Below are 7,037 nucleotides of genomic sequence, written 5' to 3'. Positions count from 1 at the left end.
TGCCTATCTGGAGCATCCTCTTCTCGTGCAAATAGAAGATGCACACGAGGGTTGGACAGTCTGGAAGCTCAGCTCTACCTGCAGTGCCTTCAGCCTCCTTTTCCAAAACCTAGTGCTCTGTCTGCTTCAGTGCCTTCTCCGCCGCCACCCAGTTCCTCCTAATATGCTCAGTGCTCCATAAAGATGGCCCACGCCCTCCACCCAGATGACCCTCTCTTGCTCCTCCCATGAACCCTGTCTCCTTTTTAAATTAAAATCCCACCCCGGGAAAAAAGAAATCCCATCCCGAGGGCAACCTCAGCAGAAACCACTGCCCAAGAGGCTGGCTCTGCTAAACAAAATCCCAGGTCCAGCTGATAGAAACAAGAAAACACAGTTTTCTGCATTGCACAGCACCCAGGGGCGTGTCCAGCGTCCCGACCCCACCCATCCTGACCCTGGTGCCCAAAGCCCCAAGAGACAGTCCTCCCCAGAATGAGGGCTCCAGGACAGGGGAGAGCTGAGTAGCCACTCAAGAAAATATCAGGTGAGGACATTCCTTCTCGATCTGGGCACAATGGGAGGAGGGGACCGCAGAGGGAGGGACCCACGGGCGTCCCGGGTTCTTAATTTGAAGCTCCAAAAGAAAGAAATAATAGCAACGATAACCATCCCGGGCTGCAGCCACAGCACTTCCCGCCCGAGCGGCCGAGAAAGTGCTGACGGGGGCGGCTGACGAGCGTGTGCATTGTAATTCACACCACTACGGCATCTCCCGGCCTCATGGATTTCTCATTGAAAAATTATGTGATGTCTTTTTGGAAACCCAATACTGAGTTATTGATATCGTGAAGGCGGCCGGCTCACCACTGCCAGCTTATTAGCTTTATACTTTCTGAAGGACTTTTTTTCCCCCCTCTAATTTTCAACTCCTTTTTTCCCTTTTCAGTTTAAATTGGATCACTGTGCTTGAGTGAGTGCCTGTGAGTGTGTGTGCCTGGGGGGTGGGCGCTCTGCGTCCCTGGGGGCGGGTGCCCTTATAAGCATGTCAAAATGTGTGTGTATATTTGTGTTTTTCTCTGCGGACAAAAGTGAGTGTCGAGCAGGGAGTGCACACACCTCTGTATGCTTAGCTGTGTTGCGGGGGCCTCCGACTCCGCATACGGGCGGGCAAGCCCATGTGCCAATGTGTGCTTTGTGCGTGCGCCTGCATGTGTGCTAGCCATGTGCATGTTGGGGTGTCTGCAAGTGTAGCTGCAGGTGTGTGTACAGGTATGTGTGTAGGGGCACATGTAAGGGCGGAGGTGGTGTGTGGATAGGTATACGTGCGGGCGAGCGGAGAGACCTCCTTCTACCCGAGTGGCCACATGGATAGTGGCCGGAGGTGTGTGTGCAGGTGCGTGTCTGGGGATACATATAGGTGAGGGCGTATGTGGGTGTATGTGTAGGTGTAGCTTTACATCTGCGTAGCCATGTAACGGTGGACGAGTCTGTGTGTCTGTCTCCACATCTACATGGATCTGTTTTCATATGCACGTTCGCATATGTATACCTATGTGTCCTCGTGTCTGCACATGTCCTTGGATCTGTACGTGTGTCTGTGAGAGGCAGAGCTGCTGTGTTGTTGAGAACCCGGGTTCCAGGGTCACAAAGCCTGGGACCAATGCTAGTTTTGCCTCTTGCTTTGTGTGACCATGGCCAGTTTTCCTAACCTCCCTGGGCCTCAGTTCCTCACCTGCGCAGTGAGGTTAATGTAGCCTATGGAACAGCGCTGTCGTGAGGATTGAGTGAGCCGATGTGCACAAAGCGTGCAGCACGGAGCCCCGTGAGCTCTCAGGCCACGTGAGTCACTGCACGGTGACTCTCGGTATGTGTCAGAGGTGGCGGCCCCACACCGAGAAATGGAAAGCCCTATTCCCAGCTCTTACCTGCTCGAGCTCAGGTTCGTGCCTGGGACCTCCACGCAGAGCCTTTGCAAAGACATCTCTGGGCAGCTGACAGCCTCAATTCACCCTGAGCCACACTGCTGAGAGTTGGACACGCGCCTGGCTGGTGGAGGGGTGCAGAGCTGAATCAGGCAGCGTGCAGCCGCTCAGGACCTGAAGCCAAGAAGAGCATGGTAGGCAAAACATCTAGAATGAGATATACAAGGTACCAAAGGTGCTCAGTGGTTCCACAGGAGAAGCCTTAACCGCACATTAGGATGGAGCACCTTTGTAGAAGCACTGGCTCTCCGGGTGGGCCTTGGGGAGTGAAAAGATTTCCACAGAAACCCTAGGTGCTCAGGGAGAAGGAGGGGCTGTGTCCCCCTCCATGCCCTCTCTGCTCCCTGAAGGTGAGCAGACTCCAGGTGCTCAAGGGCGAGTGGTCCGAATCCCAGCTCTGGGAGTTTGGCGAGGGTTATGTCTGACTTTCAAGGTCTACGTGGTCCAGAAAGTAAGAAGGGTCACCCTACATAAGTGATGACAGGCCCCCCGTCAGTCCAGTGAGGAGCCCCCCCCAATTAAACCCAGGAAAATAAAGAAGTGTAGCATCCTGCTGCTGCACTCAGGGCCACAAAGTCTGTAAAACTTGGCACCAACTGTATACTGACAGCACACCTCAATTCCCATTTCGAGTTCTAAACAGCCAACACGTGGCCAATGGCCACCATATTGTCAGTGCAATTCCAGACTTCCAGAAACACAGAGGTCTATTTACTATGTTCACCTGGCAAATTCTCTAGGCAGCCCCAAAATGCCAAATTCCAATGTTGGGAGTTGGTGCAGCACAGGGTTGGGCACAGACCGAGCTGCCCTCCTGGAAAGTGAGAACACACCTTTCCTTCCTTCCTGCCAAGGCTGCAAGACCCAAGTTCAGGCCTCAGCGCTGGGGTAGCCGGTGGAGTAGCAGAACGTCAAGACCAGGGGCTGCTGCCAGATGCAGGCCTAGGAGGGAAGGCCAGGGGAGGCCAGGGGAGGCCAGGAGGGAAGAGCTGGTAGCCTGGACGAGAGAGATCCACAGCGTCTAATGCTTGAGATGGCATTGGCGGGGCTGGAGGAAGGAGAAGGAGGGAGAGGTGTTGCGAAGGGAGACACAAAGGAAGGTGTAAAACACCTACTCCTGGCTTCATACAGTTTACCCCACCTACTCCTCCAGCATCTCCATGAATCTGCTATTTGCAACCGAAGGCAGGTGTTGGAGGCCATTGGGGATCTCACCATGACTGGAAGACACCCCGGCCTGGGAGGGTGGGGACACATATCCTGCCAGGCCAAGGAATCAAACAGATCATCCAGCTCATGCTGCCAACAGTGCCTGTGCCCTGTTGAGAAACACTTTGAGGGGTTAGCTTCAGTCTACAGAACCAATTCCCAAGGCTCAACGAGATCAGGTGAATTCTAGGCACAGGTAGATGTTCAATAAATAATTGTGGAACTGATGAATAAAAATGACCTGGACATTTGCTTGACCCCTGGGATAACTCTGTACCCCATCCCTGGTCATCTTCCCGGGAACCCCAGCATCCGGAGAACACCTGGGCCTCCTCTACACTCATGACCTTCATCCCCACCCACAAAGCCCCTATTTCTATCTATGGTCTCCTCCCTCCTGCTAAGGGTAAAGGGAGTAGAGGAAGGAAGTTCTCAACTGGGAATCAGAAAATCTGAGCCCGGGATCCCTGGGTGGCTCAGCGGTTTAGCGCCTGCCTTTGGCCCAGGCCATGATCCTGGAGTCTTGGGATCGAGTCCTGCATCAGGCTCCCTGCATGGAGCCTGCTTCTCCCTCTGCCTTGTGTCTCTGTCTCTGTCTCTGTCTCTGTGTGTGTGTGTGTGTGTGTGTGTGTGTGTGTGTGCCTCATAAATGAATAAATAAATAAAATCTTTAAAAGAAAAAAAAAAGAAAATCTGAGCCCAAATCCCAGCTCCTTAGTTGGATAGCCTTGAGAAAAACCATCCATCCTTCCATTCATGCCTTCATGCTTTCATTCATTCATTTACTGCATACATGGTATGCAGCACCATGGTGGTGAAGAGCAAGTACTCTGGAGTGAGACAATCCCAGTTTGGTCCCTGCTATGCCTCTTAGTAGCTGGGTGAACACAAGAAAGTTCTCTAACCTCTCTGGGTCAACATAACCTCTTTCCTATAAAACAGGGAGCCCTACCTCCTCTGTGCATGGGAGCAAGGGTTAATTGTGATACTCCACATCATGCCTTTAGCCCAGGGCCCATCCGTCGGTCAGCCAGTCAAAGGTTCTCAGGTGCGTGCCTACGGTATACTGTGGGCTGGGGATACAGCATGAGCGAGACAGGAAAGAACCCACCTCAAGGATCTGTCATTCTCGTGGGTGGAGGAACAACAGAACAGCCACCACAGTGCCAGACTCACGATAGGAAAGTTGATGCCCGCCCACCCCTCCCTCCTCCCTCTCCTCCCTGATTGTCTCCCAGCAAACCTGTGCAGCACCGGACGGTCCTCCATTGCCTTAAGCCCAAATGAGACCAATGGCAAGTGGCAATCAGGCTCTTTGACATGAACTAGAGAGAGACGTGTTGGAGCCAGGAAGCCAACAGGACCCAAATTCACAAGTGTGGTCAACCCTGCGGGACGGATGCCCAGACCATAGTCTGTCCACCCCCGCTTGGAATCCAGGAGGAATGGAGCCCCACAGAGCACCAGGGCCTCGTTCCCCATCCCCCACCCCTGGCCAGGGTCTTAGAATCAGGGCTTACTTAGCAGGCAGGGGCATCCAACACCCTCAGAGCTTCCAGAACCAGCGGCTGCTCCCACACCACGGTAACATAACACAAATACCAATAGGGCAAAAGAAGAATGTCCTTTTTCCTGGATTCCTGCTGATGCCCCAGATGTGAGCACGCATGTGCACACACACACACACACACATGCACACACACAATTTTTCTTTTTTTGTCTTTCAGAGAGAGAAAGGCCTCAAGCATTCCGTTCCAAACCCTTCCCACAAGAAAGGTGTTCTGTGCTGTGCCCCAGTAGGTCTGTGTGACTGAGTTAAAATGCATTCTTTTTTTTTTTTTATTAGATGAATTGCATCATTAAATTACATTATAAAAGCTAAAAATGCACCATTAATTTTCAAAAACAATAGTAAATACATCTCATTTCTAATACATGATTCTGCATTTAATTTTTGCCTGGGGCCTTGCCTTTTTTTTCTTCCCAGTCTCACTGTCTCCCTTTATGCAGACTATATAAATGGAACTAAATTGCCAAAGAAATTTTTGCCAAATGTCCGTAATGTGAAAATAAATGAATTTCTAATTGGCTGTTGCAAAAAAGAAAAATTACTTTTTGATCTCAGCTCAGCCAAGCAAAAATCTACCTAGCCTGAGTAATAAGATGCAAGCATATTGCAGGCAAGAGCAGAGAGACAAAAGGCCAGCAAAGTGGCTCTCAGAATGCAATTTCTTCCCTCTCCTCCTGCCTCCTCCTCTCAGTGCCCCCAGGAGCTCTCGACCTGCACAGGGACCCCGGGACCTGGCCCGAGCGCCACCCAACAGCATCAGCATCATGCGAGGCTCACCTGCTCCTTCGCTGGCTCTGCAATCCAGAGCAAGTTACTTGACCTCCCTCAACCTCCAGCTCCCCGTTTGTAAAACGATCCTCATGTCTATCTTCTGTGGGCTTGTCTGGAGGCGTCATGGTTGAACTGTGCCCCCCCTACCTAAGTCCCGTGTTAAAGTCCTAGCCCCCAACCCCCAGTATCTCAGAACATGATGTTGTTTGGTGATAGGCTCTCCAAAGAGGTGGTCAAGTGTCCATGAGGCCCCCAGGGTGGGTCCTAGGCCAACAGGACAGTGTCCTCATAGGAAGAAGAAACCGGACCCAGCTGGACCCAGGGGGAAGACACAGGTGACCACCAACACGCTAAGCAAAGACCCTTCCCTCACAGCCTCCGGGGAAACCAACCCTGCCAACATCGTGATTTGGGACTCCAGACTGTGAGAAAATAAGTTTCTGTGATTGAAGCCACCCCCTCCATGGTCTTTTATGACCGCAACCCCAGGGGACCCTTACCGGAGGTTCCAGACATTAGCAGACATTGCAGACACAGCAGCAGCAAGTGCAGCCTCTGGTCATCCCAGGGCTCTCCCAGCCTGGCCCCAAAAGGAGGAGGCTTAGCGTCAAGAGCTTTCTCCCAGGCACCTGGCTTTGCCTTCATTCCCAGGACCACAGTGTCTTGGGAGCCCCACTACCCCACTACCCCTTGGCCACACAGCGGCCCCTCTCAGGACTCCGATGGCACAGCTGAGCCCTGCGCCTCTCCACACCGGTCCCCTCCCTGGGTCACATCCTCACTGGTAACAAGTCTGACGGTTAAGCCCTTTTGGGGTCAGGCTGTGGTGACCGTGCCCAGCGCCCTCCTCCACCCGCCCTCCCGCATCATGCTCCGGCGGGACCAGCGCCTGAGAAAGTAATTTTTGTACATGATCCCTCTTTTCTCTCTTCCTTCCTTCTTTCTTTCCTTCCTCTTTTCTTTCTGAACATTTCTATACAGAGCCTGTGGTATGTCCTTGACCCGGGATTTAGTAGTTCCTGCCCTTTGTCGCCCTGATCTTCACAACTAGCTCAGAGCCATGGGAGGGGTGACCCTAACCTGAGCGGGAAGATGGGGGCTGCTCCCAGGCTGCAGGGAGGGGGACTCATCACGGCCACCACCCTCCAGAGACAACTGAAGAGACAGCTGTGTCGTTGACTGAGCAGGACCCCAGGCCCAGTGATGCCCAACTCGGACAAACAGATGGGAATCCCCAGTGGGAGAAAGTCACGGGGCTCCAGGGCCCTCTGTGAACCCAGATCGGGAGGATGTAAGCTGAGGAGGCCACACGGGAGAGCAGGGCTGAGGACTGGCCCCCTGGATTTTGGCAGGGCCCCAGGAGGAGCCGAGCCTAGATTCTGACTGAGATTAAATTTCCTGCCAGTTTAGAGGGTTCTGGGCAGGGATTAGAATCGGATTTCATGGATTCAAAGAAAAGATTTACCTGGATATTTTCCCCTCATCTGAGTCTCTGTCGTGAGCTTCAAAACAACACCCCCTCC

Source organism: Canis aureus, chromosome 26, assembly GCF_053574225.1.
Source record: "Canis aureus isolate CA01 chromosome 26, VMU_Caureus_v.1.0, whole genome shotgun sequence".
In the NCBI taxonomy this organism is placed as follows: domain Eukaryota; kingdom Metazoa; phylum Chordata; class Mammalia; order Carnivora; family Canidae; genus Canis; species Canis aureus.
This window is presented reverse-complemented; position numbering follows the sequence as displayed.